This window comes from Tamandua tetradactyla, chromosome 6 (genome assembly GCF_023851605.1).
Source record: "Tamandua tetradactyla isolate mTamTet1 chromosome 6, mTamTet1.pri, whole genome shotgun sequence".
NCBI classification, from domain to species: domain Eukaryota; kingdom Metazoa; phylum Chordata; class Mammalia; order Pilosa; family Myrmecophagidae; genus Tamandua; species Tamandua tetradactyla.
The window spans coordinates 9467545-9481453 of record NC_135332.1 but is presented as its reverse complement, the minus strand read 5'-3'; the positions used below and the strand labels follow the sequence as shown (position 1 = coordinate 9481453).

General features: G+C 42.1%; 1 long non-coding RNA gene across 2 annotated transcripts in view; it reads right to left on the bottom strand.

Annotated features, from left to right (window-relative positions):
- Positions 1-13354, bottom strand: part of LOC143687062 (uncharacterized) — a 74859-nt gene extending 61505 nt beyond the window's left edge. For both annotated transcript variants that reach the window (XR_013177377.1, XR_013177378.1), the window contains exon 1: positions 13162-13354. This is a non-coding gene — a long non-coding RNA (uncharacterized LOC143687062). The remainder of the gene's footprint in view (positions 1-13161) is intronic.
- Between the last annotated feature and the right edge of the window lie 555 nt (positions 13355-13909).

The window sequence follows — 13909 nt, the reverse complement described above, 5'->3', positions numbered from 1 at the left end:
CACACGCTATGCCTAAATTTGCCTCATCTGCAAGGATATTAAGTGGAGCCATAGGAATTGCCATTTCTGTAGGTCAAAACACTCGATTATTGGCACTTCCCTGTGGCTCAATCTAACGGTACAGGCATGCGAACCAAGACTTGGATCCCTCATGGTCTTACTTTATATTTTTGTTTGCATCCATAGATGGCAAGTAAGTTGTTGCCATGGAAAAAGGAAACCTACCAAATCTCGTGTTCTGCAAAAAGGAAAACAAAATGCATGGATAGTTCAATTTGTTTTAACTTTTCAACTGCTTGTCTTCACAAGTGTAAACATTTCCTCCACACTGTTTTCTAGCCTCTTCCCTGATCACCAATTTCCTTGGTTTTGGGTTTATGGCTCTTTTCTGTCATCTTTTTTCTATCTTGCTTGTGTTTATTTGTTACACACTTAAGAGATTCTGCAGGCTGCCAAGCTGCTTTGAGGTAAGAATAATGGATTGTTCTGTGTAAATGATATGGAAAAAGATTGAGTAGGTGGGAGTTCTGGAGACAACTTGAACTTGGGGCCCTGGGAGCACTTTCTATGCCCAAACCTCACAGCAAGAACATCTGGTACTACATGCAGCTGCAAAATGAACTGATTTATGAAAAAAAAAAAATACACAAAGCCTACTATACAAGGAAAACCATGTTTTTTGTTGTTCTTGTTGTTTCAAGTTTACATGTGCTCCATCTTCTGTCAACCTGAAGGATTTGTGTTCTACCCAGCCATGCTGCACATCCAGGAAAAGAGTCCTCAACCTAAATAAAATAGTGATCCAGAATAAAGTTCTTAGCCTGTGGAAGCTTGAATTATTTAAGCCCTGGGTGAGAATGCAGTGACATTTTAGAGGGTAGCATGAACATTAAATGAAAATGGTGGTAGAAGCCAGAGTTGTATTTGGATGGCCAAGTCACTTCACTGCAGACATGAGCCAGTTTCCTGGAGGTTAATTTCTTATTCTAAAGGCTCCACATAGTTCACTGAGTCTGGACTCATAGACAGATGACTCCAAAGCATTGAAGCTTCTCACTCCAACACTCCAGTGCCAGCCCACTGGCTCCATGACTCTGACTGAAATCCACCAGAAGATAAGAGGCTTAGAATGGGTTTATTCATGTTACTGTTTTTTGTTGCCTTTTGCAGCAGAATCCATTAAAAATAACGCCGAGAAGCAATTACTTCCAAGGTCTTTCAAAACACATTGTCAGGGTCTTCGTTTTTGAGTGAGACACTGCAAACTTCTAACATTAGGATCGGATCTCATCTGAAAATCAGAAAACTTATAATTTAGTGACCCCAGGTTCCAGCCTTCTGGGCAGTCTGAGTGACTTTGGAAACAAAGTATAAAGAATACTTATAAACTGGCACATTTTTACATATTCCCACTGGGATGCTTGGTATCCTTTTGCAGCCAGATTCCTAATGACCCCAGTTGCACTCAAGAAATACACAGGAGAGAGGATTGCCAGCTGAGGGGAGAAAAAAGGTTTGGGCCAAGGGTATTGTCAGGTCTCAGAACAGAGACCCCTCAGTTCCCTCCCCACCCCTCAGTTTCCTCAGCAGGGTTCAGGAATCTAGATGTCCATTAACTACCCATACCAGCTGGTGCTGCATCCTGCAGATGGCGAATGAAGGCATCCCACATAACTAGAAACACAGGCATAATCTATTTCTGTTGACAACACCCTTCCCTAACGGGGCCTTACTCTACCTGATGCCTGCAGGTGCACTTCAAAGGAGAACAGCGTGCCGGTACCGCAACAATCTATTGCACCCTAAGTCAACAAGGCGCTTCCCTAGTGCAGTCTTGTTGGCAGGATATTTTTCTTTAAAAGGCAGCCCCCTAAAAGGGGACCCGAGGCCACATTTCTAAGTCCCTCAGACCTTCTGTGTGGGTAGCTTCCCTCTGCTCTCTCCCGCCTAATAAATCTATTTCTTTACTTTGACTTGCTGTCTCATGTGGAATTCTTCACGACTCTGCCTAACAGATATATGCTGCCTTAAAAAAAACATGAATGAATAATGCATGTGTTTAAATTTTATACTCATAAAAAGAGCATTTTAATGAAAAAAGTCACTCAATATTTTAGCATGTCTTATTACTGAAAGGCAATTTTGGAAGTTACTCCGTTGCCTGCTCTTTTTTTTAAACTAGGGGTGCAAGGGCAGTTCAGTGGTAGAATTCTCGCCTGCCATGCCAAAGACCTGGGTTTGATTCCTGGTCCATGCACTTCCCCAGACAAACAAATAAAAATTCAACAAATGGTGCTGCAATAAGGGGATTCTCGCATGGAAAAAGAATGAAATGTGATCTCTGCCGTGCAGCATACAAAAAAAAAAAAACTCTTAGACAAAAATAAACATTTAATCCAATCATGTATACTTAAATTTAACGATACTATTTTGAAGTCCTTTTTTCTCAATTGTCATCATGAGAAACCCTGTGGAAAGTCGAAGTTACAGAACTGAAGCTTCTAGAAACGTCCAGAAATAACCCCAGAATTACACGTTTCTCCCTTTGGCATGGAATTTGAAGACTGACCTTGAATTCCATCCTGGAATGTAGCATTGGTCAATTACTGTAGCAAAGGACAATAGAATGCTTAGAAGAAGTTGTAGGGAGTCAAAATGTGGTTAAGTCTACCTGTAGCAAAATCGTAACAACGCCACAACCCTGGAAACCTGGGGATGTGATTTTGATGAAAAGTAACAAAAGATACTACAACACTCCTTTCCCAGAAAGCATGATTTACCAGCAAAAGGACTTGGGTCCATCATAAAACGTCGTTCGTAACCTTAATTGATTATGGGTATTTTGGTGTGACTAGATTTAGTAAATTCTGAAGGAAGCAGGAAGCTGAAATAGAATAAACAGGCCAAGGTTTCACTGCAGAATGTCCCAAAGCCCAAAAAAGCAATATACAGACAAAATAACATGCATATTGTCAAAATTTTCATTAACTATGGTCAGGGTTTATGAGAAGAGAGAAGACAGCAAAGAGTAAGGCTAAAATTTTGGTCTTCCATCAAGATTTGTCATGTGGATAGACTTACCCGGTAGTCTATGAACCACAAAAGGGAAAAGGGTATTACCCAGTCCTCAAAAATTTCTGTTTACAAATGAAAACCTTCTGTGACAGTGTTTATGCAAATAACTCTGCAAGTTAGGCAAGTGGCTGAGCTGGCTATGGATAGAGGGATACCTGGCTCCAAAGCCTGGAATCTTTCCAATATAATTTTAAAGATAAAAGAAAGGAGAGAGAGGGAGGGAGGGAGGGAGGAAGGAAGGAAGGAAGGAAGGGGAGGAGAAGAGAGGAAAAAGAAAACAGCACAGCAATGCCTGTGTATTAAAGCTGTGTTTGCCTGCTTTGGTTGAGGCAAAAATACCAAGAAGAGTGTGGACAGGGAAATGCAGTCCCCGATGGCTGCACTGGAGCTCTGCAGGAGATGAGGGTAAATCTCCACCTCCAGGGCTATGGAGGCAGTCCCTCTCACTTGTTTACATCCACGATGTTCTCAGAACAGATGAGAGCTAGGAGAGTGGTTCCTGGGTCTCCCCTCGCCACCTGGCTGAACTTCCAAACGCGGAACCAATCTTGACCAGCCCAATCATTCTCTCCACGCACCCCCTCACGCACAGCTGCCGTCCGACTGCAGTAGGTGCCGCGCAGCATTGCTGGCCAGCCTGTACAGCTTTCACGTTCTCCGGCTTTAGGCCAGCTTTGCTGTCCTGCCACTCAGGTGAAGGCAGCCATTGCATATCGCCCCGGACCCACGATCTTCACAGTGTGTTATGGGGGAGCTGGCATGGAGGTGCATGCTTGTCCCCGAGGGGCATCCCAGAGCGATTCATTGATGGCTTACTGGAATGATTCCTTTTCGGTAATTGTTCGGCAAACACGTGTGTGCTTTCTGATCGCCAATTTGCTCCCAAACTGCCAAATGCACACCCTCTGTGAAGTGCTTAACAAGATAAGAGACCTGAGAGCATTTTTTAAACTTCAGCACAGAGTGAGCCTGTAAGAAATTAGTGGTTAACAGTCAGACTGCCTGGCCCAGCCATTTATTCCCTGGGCAATCGGGAGCAAGTTCCCTGGGCTCTCCAGCCTCAGTTTCCCCATGTGTAATAAATGGCTGACCACAATACCTACCTCATAAGTGAATCCCAGGCATGAATTGGGATGACAAACAGAAAACCCATTATTGGCATGTATTTGACTCTTGGTAAGTATTTAATAAATGTTAGCAAAAGTGTCGCCATAGTCATTAACACCTAAAATTTGAACAATGGGTTATGGCCATTCACGGGAACTGAAAGTTTCTACTGTGGAAATTGTGTTAATACTGGCATAGAGAGACACTGCTTGCCAGTTGCCTCACTGTATGTCTTCATTGTCAGGTGTTATTTTTTTGCTTTGACTGAATTTAATAAATCTATTTGAGATAAATGGAGGAAAATATAACCAAAAAAAAATCAGGAGGGAAAGCATGAAAACTACTTACAATAAAGGAGACAGTTGTGACAATTGTAAAGATTAAACCTATCCCAAATTGGCTTTTCAGCAGTGAAACCCATCAAAGAATATATAATTCATAAAAAATATTGTATGGAGATAACCTGAATAATTCTGACCCATGTATTAAAAATAAGTGGTAAAAAAACAATAAATAAATAAGCAGTAGTCAGGATTAAAGATCGAATATGATCCACAAACACTAGCTCTTGGGCGGTTTCTCAGTCGGGCTGGAAGGAGGTTTTGGTGCTGCAGTTATTCCCAGGCAGAACAAATATTGGTAGGTCAATGAAATGTCACAGAGCAGTCTCCTGACCCACCTCATCTCAGCTGCAGTATGAGTCTGTGTTTGCATTACGTAAGATGAGAATCATATTCCTAAAATAATTCACAACATGTTCAGAGCGTGTTTGTTTCTTTAGTAACCTCGCTTGTGGGGAGGAAAATGTACCTTTTCACCCTAATTGCTATTGCATTCATACTCAGTGGGGTAAGAGCAGAAGTCCCTGCTGCTTTAAGCATCGAGTGGCAGGAGAGGGCTTCCTGTCTGCACGCCGGGAGCGGGAGTCCTACAGTTCCATGAATGTCATGGGCACTTCTACCGCATCAGGGGTTTACTGAAGCTGTAATTCTGTCTTTCCTACCGGGAATTCAACGCTGTAATCTGAATAAATTCCACTCTGATGTTTCTTGTTCTTAAACTACTGGCAAAGAACAAATAAGTGAGCAGGATAAATAGGGCCGAGTAGAGTCTCAGGACCAAAGAAACAAATTCTCACAACGACAGGATCTATGTGAGAAAAAAAAAAATCCCTGGTTCCTCATCCCTCTAGGCCCGTTCTTCCCAGTGGCTGACGCTGTTGTGTTCACAGGATGGCTACAAAGAGCAGATTCCCAACGTCAGAGATGCTCGACTCAAGTAGGCTTGAGTGCCCTCCTTGCTGCTGGACTCTGGCACGCGACATGTGTGCCCAGGCCAAGGGAACAGGCAGTCCCTTCTCTAGGAGGCCTCTATCCTTAGGACTGGCATTTCATCCCCGACAGGGGAGCCTCATTACAAACCTAACTCCTGTCCCCGCGAGTAGCGACACGACACTCCATCCCAGCCTCCCAGCACGGCCACGACGTCCCAGGCTCTTTTCTAGTAAAACACAGCAACTCAGCAACAAGTAACCCCTAAACCCGTCTGTGTGGGACCTTTTGGCCAGAACCACTCGAGTCAAAGGACATTCACATCTTAACTGCTTTTCAATAACGTTTTGGGGTTTTTTCCGGGAGAAATGGAGGGGCTTGTCAAAAATATTGATCTTAATTAAATTTTTGCACACCTAATATTAACCAAACTAAGAATAAGGAGGTGGGTTTTTAAATGAGCCCCTCACCCCAGAAAAACTCTCAGAGGCCTGACACTTCATTAGGGTGAAAAAGCACCTAATCCATGGCTGATGAGGAGTAAAATTCTCAGTGCCACTCAATTTCATCTCTTATCTCCTTTATGGAAAGGGTTGCATTTTTAACATTTTTCTAGATGTGGTAGGAGCTCATATTTTTAAGTGCCTGTGGTATGCAGGCAAGGAGAGAGACATTCCCTAGAGGAGAGGCTGCTCCCCTCCCTAACGGACCCCGTCATCGCATTCTCCATCTTTAATCCCAGGACTCGACATTGCAAGATTGCCACAAGCCAAATTCCATCACCCTAATGCCACGGCAGCCAAAATCTCCATCTGCCTAAAAGATGTCTCCATCTTGGCCTGGCCCCCTTTACCGAATATAATCTGAAGCCGCAGAATTCTATACAGAAGAACCATCATGATAATTTAAGAGTCCCTTGGTGTTGTCAGAATGAGAAGTTGTCCACCATTAGTTGACATACCCAATGCAGCTCCAGTTGCGTGTGCTCACGGGTGTGTGTTAAGTGGCCAGGTCTCCAACTGGGAACGGCACAACTGTCAAGACTCCGTGAGGTTTTTTCCCCAGTACAGAAACGAAATCAATAAACACTGGAGACCTAAATGGAAGAGCTAAAAGTATAACATTCTTAGAAGGAAGCATGTATAGAAATCTGAGGTCATTAAGCTATTACACCAAAAGTACAAGCAGACAAGAAAAAAATATGGGAGTTGGACTTCATCAAAACGAAAACTTTCGTGCCTCAAAGGACACTATCAAGAAAGTGAAGAAAAGCCACAGACTGAGATAAAATGTTTGCAAATCGTTTATTTAACAAGGGTCAAGTATCTAAAATATATAAAGAATTCTTGCAACTCAAAACCAAAATATTCCCAACAATGAAGCTCTTACCAGGGAGCTGTGAGCCCAGACCCCAGGTATTGGATTGAGGGCCCAGAAGCCAGAAGTTCTGTCTTTGTTACCTTCTTTCTTTTATTACTATAGACTGAGAACTTATTCTGTTCCACACACTGTGCTAAGACCTTTAAGTTCAGTATTTATGCTCATAATTATACTGTTCTTTATTTTACCCTAGTATATAGGTCTGTTTATTTCAATTCACAATGAGGAAGCCAAGGCTTAAAAAGCCTCAGTCAGTTGCCAGATATCACTAAATGTTGAACAGCAGAAGTGGGGCCAGAACCAAAGTCAACATGACTTCAGAGTCCACATAGCAAACTATCTACTAAGACTCTGAGCCTATTCCATGGGCCCAGCTACCCGCATTGTAAAGGGTAAATTGCGATCATGCCCAAATGACCGATGTTAATTAGGGAAGACTCAAGGGCCAGGAAGCTCACCACTGAGGAACTAAAGATTAAAGAGCACCTGTGAGCTCCTCTCTTTTAAGGGGAGAATTACACGTGAAGTCATCCTCAGACCAGAGGGGATGCCGGCCTAGAGCCTCTGACCATGGCTTGGAGCAGGGACCCAGAGCCCAGCAAGGTGCAAACGCTCAAGAGGGACATCCTTTCCTATCTGCTGATGGGTAGAATTGAGCTCTGATCCTGGAGAGGTGAGTGAGTGCGTGGTCCTTACACTACCACACAAGAGCAGGATTAAGACCAAGGAAGCTGTGAGTCCCCTGAGTAGCTTGGTTCCCACAAAGCATGCTGCTCCAGCAGTCTCCTCTCCCTATAAGACAGATACAAGAACAGCACGACCCTTCAAGGAAAAAGCAGGGTAAGATAAAAGAGTTTACTATCATAAAGATTGTGTAGATCAGAATGAGAAACTCTACTTTTCCACTGGCATGACTTCAAGCCAGGTGCATTAGAAAAAAATGTCATGAGCGTTGGGTGGAGTGGGATTCCCAGGGCTTGGGGCTTAGGTGGCCATAGAACCCAGCCTACCTCTGCAGAGGGACCGAAGCAGAATAGCTGGGATGGAAGGAACACTTTCCTTAGCTTACTTAGATTGCCCCCAAGAGACAGGCCACCTAGACCACGACTACCAAACTTGAAGGATGGAGTCCCCCTGGCAGGGAGAGAAGCCATGAAAGCTACTTTTGATATCTGAGACATTAAAAAACTGCTGAGGGAATTTTTAACAAGGTTGAACTTAAGTGTTTGGAAATGGATAGAGGTGACAGTAGCTTGTTATCAGGATTATAAGTAATCGTGCTGAATTGTAGGTGAAGGGCTGTTGAGAATCATGTATGTCACCAGACGGAAAGCTAGAGGTTTGAATATGGGATGGTGTAGCACAGTGAACCCTGAGGTGGGCCTGTTTAAGATTAAAACTACAAATATAAATAAGTTCTTTTATGAACTAGTACAAATGTATGACTCCCATACAAAGATTTGGTGATAGATTGGTATAAGGGGGAAACATACCTATTGCAAGCTATGGACTATAGTTAACAGTTATATCTTAATATCCTCTCATCAGCAGTAACACGTACACCACGCCAAACCTAGGGGTCAGTCATATGGGGAAATAGCAAGTATGTGATGTTTGGGTTTTTTTTTTTTTTTATGTATATCTGTTATTTCTCTTTTGGGAGCAATAAAAATAGTTTAAAATTGAATGCAATGATGAATTGCACAACTAGTTGATGACACTGAGACACGCATTGGATGCTTTGGATGGATTATATGGTTTATGAATAGATCTCAATAAAATTTGCAGATTTAAAAAAAACCCTGAGGGTGGTCAGGACTTACATCAGCCCTTATGAATTCCTGTTATAGTAGAGAAGCCTGAGGCCTCATATAATAGTTCCATTGAGGAACTATTATATGTTCCAGTGAGGGAAGGAGCATATTTAGCCTTTTTTGTATTTGTTAGAGAATTTTACTAATAGCATATGTCTAAGAATAAGAACATTAGGAAGAAGGGACTGCTGGAGCTTGAACGGGATCTCTTGCTTCTAGAAGGATCCATCCAAAATCATCCTACACTAACATGTCCCAAGACATCCCATGAATAAAGGATTCTGTAGTCCTTTATTCAGGACTCAGGTAAGAATGGAAAACACTGGAGTAAAAAAAATGTAAAACTGGTTTCTTTACTGAACATTATGAATCTCCTAGAGAGGGATATGGTAGACTAGGGTTTTTGTGTAAGAGCTAATTAGAGGAAGTTCCATAGAACAGTTTGTAGCTTCTAATTTCCATTAGAAAGTAGAAACGAATTCCACCTACTTTTAAAGATTTCGAGCAAAAAAAATCATACACCATCATCACCAGTATTGATTTCTCTTAATACCCTTGATTTTAGTACTCTTTCAGGTCCAAAATGGACGAAGTATTTTAGGAACAGATTACCTTTGATTACACCTGGTGTAATGCAGTCTCTTTAAGTCATTTTCTCATTCATCAGTAAAAACAGATTAAACCATGTCAGTACCTTCCTGTGTTTGAAACAGGTCCTATTCTGTCACATATATATCTTTTTTTCCATCAAATGAAACAAAAGCAAGCACATTGCTTTTGTGTGAATAATCAACACCAATTGAAACCTAATTAATTCATTGAATGCTGCAGTAAAAGCGGTAGGTTTATGCTGCACATATGTAAGCAATATAAGTAGATGGAGCAATAGAAAAAGTGCCAGAATTACAGATGACGAAAATAGTGCAACTCAAGTAGCCAAGAAGGATTTGCTGAACTTACCAATAGGACTTTAAACTAGATGATGGTATCTAAGCACAGAGTAGGCTCTTAATAAATACTGAATGAACAACTGAAGAAATGAATGAATAAATGGCTGAGGAGTTTTGCCTTCCAAGCAAATCAGCACGACTTTATAAAAAAGTATCTGTAATTGAGTCTCTCAGTAACGACAGCAGCATTTTTTTTAGCATTACCCAGTACTTTTACATGCAACATCTTGTCATTTGTTTCATGCAGTTATGCTGTGAAGAAAGAAGAGAAGGTATCATTATCCCCGCTTAGTGATTCAATAACTAAGCAACTGCCCCAGGCCAGAAAAGGACCAGGCCCTAGGGATTCACAAGTGAGCAGAACAGCTGTGGCCTCTGACCTCATAGTGTCTACTCGGAGAGGCAGATGTCCAACGAGTCGCTGCTAGTCTCAGAAGTTTATGACAGGGAAAAGGAAACAGAATCCCAAAGAGGTTCAGTGATTTTCGTGGGGTCATAGTATAGCTGGCAGGTTATAGAAATATAATCAGAAACCGTCCCCTGAGAGAGCACTGTGTGCATTAAGGGACATGGCCGCACCCCTGTTCTCTGGCCTGGTTGGGCACCCTTTGTAAAAAGGGACTGGTGACTTAAGGAGCTTGCGGAAGGAGCCAATAGGATAGTGAGGTCAAAAGACATGTCTACTAAGGAGCTGTTTGGGAAGCTATGTCTCCTGAACTAAAAAAAAGAATGGGTGCCAGGGTATGATCATAGCATTCAAATACTTGAAAGATTATCACATGGAAGAAGAAGTAGACTTCATATTGTGGAGCTGCAGAGTATGATGTACAACCAGGTTCCCTTAAGGCAGCCGATTCTAACAAGGTTTAACTGAAAATGTTCAACCACCAGTGAGAAGGCAAGATCCCTAATGGGCAATCCACTTGCAGTGAGCCTTTGGTCGTAGAACAGAGTATGACCTATGGGTCTGGCAGACCTGGTTCAAAGAAAGCGCCTCTATCCTCAACACCACTTATTAGCTATGCTTTCCTGAGTGAGTGGCTTAATCTTCCTGGTCTGCAAATGGGAGATAATAGTCAGATCTGTCTCAGGTGCTGGTTGTGGCTTCAGTGAGGAAAGCCATGTAATTGTTTTGCCAAATGCCTGGCAGGAAGCCTCAGGTAAATGCCTATTAAATGAACAAATCAATAACCTGCTCAATAAACATTGTTAACAGTCATGGCAGTAGCATAACAAAAGCAACAACCACACTTGGTGAGGGGAGGATGAGAAATGAAAGACACGGGAATTTGCTGCTGTTGAACCAAGTGTGATTTACAACTAGGTGGTGTTTCCACTATACAACAGGGAGACATTGAGATTAGTTCCTGCGCTGGATAAATGTTGAACAAACTGTCCTCGAAAATCCTTTCCAATTCTTAAATTCCATGAGAATAAGAAATATCGAAAGGTCCTTTTGTACAAGTCAGGAAGTTTCTGCTCCTTTGGGGTACCAAGAAAGGTCATGGAAATGGGAACATGAAGTTGTTTCTTTCTAAAAGAGGAATGAAAAGCCCTTCTCTCAGTCCCTACTCCAAATCGTTATTTACAATAACAGAAAAGTGCTTTGTTTTTGTACCTTTCTTCTAAAAGAACATGGTGAGCTGTCTCTAAAATTCCCGGAATGCACATAAGAGATTTCTTTTGCCTGTATTTTTTTGTTGTTTCTGTTTTTCGTTTTGGGCCAAGACCTCACACAGAAATACACCATCACCACCACCCCCCAAGAGCTGTAAGAATCTTGAGGATATGAATCACGGTCTTTTACAATTTTTGGTCTTTTTCCAGCCCTGCTTTGGATCTTTGAACTCCATGTGCAAAACAGGAGTCCCTTGTTTCTACTGAAATGGGAAATAGGTGTTCACATTGTGCCATCTTCCGGTCAGACTTGGAACCCAGTATGGCAGGCTACTTACTTACTGGCCTTGAGCGTGGCACAGAGCCGGTGTCACCAGGGAGCCCAGGCAGAAAACATCTGTCCTCCCACAACCGAATCATCTAATCTAGGCCACTTGGGAGATGACAGCTGAATTGCATTCAAAGTCAAACCATGGGACAGTTTCAAAAGTTCACGGAAGCACATGTTTCTGCTAAAGAGCAGTTGAGCATAATGACCACTATAGATATTGATACAGATTCAGTCTCTGCAAAGGGGAAATGGGACCTTCCTAGAATGCTCTTAGCTGCCACCCATCATCAAATGTATAAGGTCTTTGTGTTTTAGCTGTCTGAATATAAACTACTTTCATGTCTCTCATAGAGACAGAGAGGGAAAGAGAGCTAGGATTCAGGATCTGAAATTTCCAATCCATTTCTTAAGATCAAAGGTTATATGCAAAGGGTTCATTCTAGGAAAACTCCTTTATTTCCTTCCACAAACCTCTATGAGGGACTTTTTCTACAAATTAGCCACCAAGACTTCTTTTGTACATCTCTCCCAAGCCCAAGAAACAGAAGATTGTGCGGCCTTCTTGGCCAGTTTTTCCTGCACCCACATCATAATCGAAGTCAATAGCTGATGGAAAGAAGAGGCAAGGGAAAAAGAACCCGAATTAAAGAGCCGCATAGATAACCAAAATTCTTTGTAGATCTCAAAGACCTAGGTTCAACCATCCTGGCCATCCCAGGACAGAATGGAGGGTATATAAGCAGGTTTATCCAGGAGGAAGATGTCTCCACGTCTCCCTTGTACTTAAGCTTCAAGACGCTGAATCCTCATAAAGGGCTCCAGCCATTTCAACAACAGCTTAATCCAGCTCTGTGTTCCTGAAATGACCCTAAAAGCTCACTCTCCCCAGTGCCTCTTCTTTATAGAAGAGTGGAGGGGACAGGGACACTTGAATAGACTCCTCTTCTGGGAGCAGCAGGTTTCACCAGAACAAAATTCACAAGCACTTTTTGAATCTAAAATAGGTTGGGCCTCTAATGTATACCTGTAACTGACTTGATATAAAAAGTGCTACCTTCAGAGAGCGGAAACGTCACTACTCTGGCAGTTTATTGTATGCATAGAGAGCTGGTATAAAACACACTTCCAAACCTGGCCACGCTTTTTAGACAAAAAGGTAAATTTTACTTAGAAAAAAAAAAAGAGGAAAACAGCACTATGAATTAGTTATTCTCTATAAAACGTGCCAATATAGATGTTTTACAAAAGAGCAGGATGTGAGGACATATCCACACTTGGGCATAAATATGTACCTGCTTTGCCATAAGGTGAGTACCTGGACTATGTCTAATTCCTGCTTTATACAATTTCATGTAAAACCTTAGTTTATAGTTTGTTTGTTTTGCAGTAACAGGTAGCTGCCAAGAGAACTTGGTCTGAAGGCAAAGGTTGAATTAACACAGCATTTCCCAAAGTATGTTCCTTGGAACACTGATCCCTCAAGATGCTGGGTGAAAAGGGTGTCTGTAACCAACCAAAAGATGGAGACGTAATCCCTGGTATATCTTTCAGGAGATTCACAATGCACATGAGCTTATGAAGGATTTGGAGGTATATGAGAATATTTAATAACTTACGTTTACTTAACATCAAATTTTTCAAACTTCATTGGCCGAGAAATACGTATGTAGAGGAAGATCTGACGAGCTCTCGAGGTGTTTGTGCTCTAAGGATCAAGTAACAAGAAGCTTTGCACATAAAACAAGCAGGTAGGGGAGGTTTTTGTTGTAATTGATGGTGGTGAATTTCCAGAACGCTAACAGATATGCAGTTGCTAGGTAACAATGCAAACAACCCAGTGACATCAGTGCAGAGAAGGAGAGATGGAACCAATGGGTCCTTGAGCAGTCGACACGTCCACATCATTCCGTGAAGGCTTTGCCCACAACAGCTATTTGAACTCCAGGAACTGAGACCCCAGTCCGTAGTTAGGACAACATGGAAACACTGGCTCCTCCATAAATGAGTTATGAAGTGAATCAACTATATGGCGTTTAGATTGCTGAATTCTGATGTTCTTCAGAGTATTGTAATATTCTGTCTGCACTAATCCCTGTAGAAGTCTTGTCCTCTATCTCATTCTTCTAAAAAAGGATTGGATCTCGGTGTCTTTTCTGTAAAATGAGAATGGATGGGCTGGGATGGCTTGTGAAAGGCTCTCTACAGTCTTGAAATTTCATAACACTATGGTCTGTATGACTTGTGAATAGAAGAAAAGCAAACCCATCATGTTCTCCTTTTTGCTTCTTTTCCTACGATTTTAGACTTGGGAGAAACCTCTGTGTATGTTTCTCATACCAGACAGAACCGCATTTTATTTCCGGA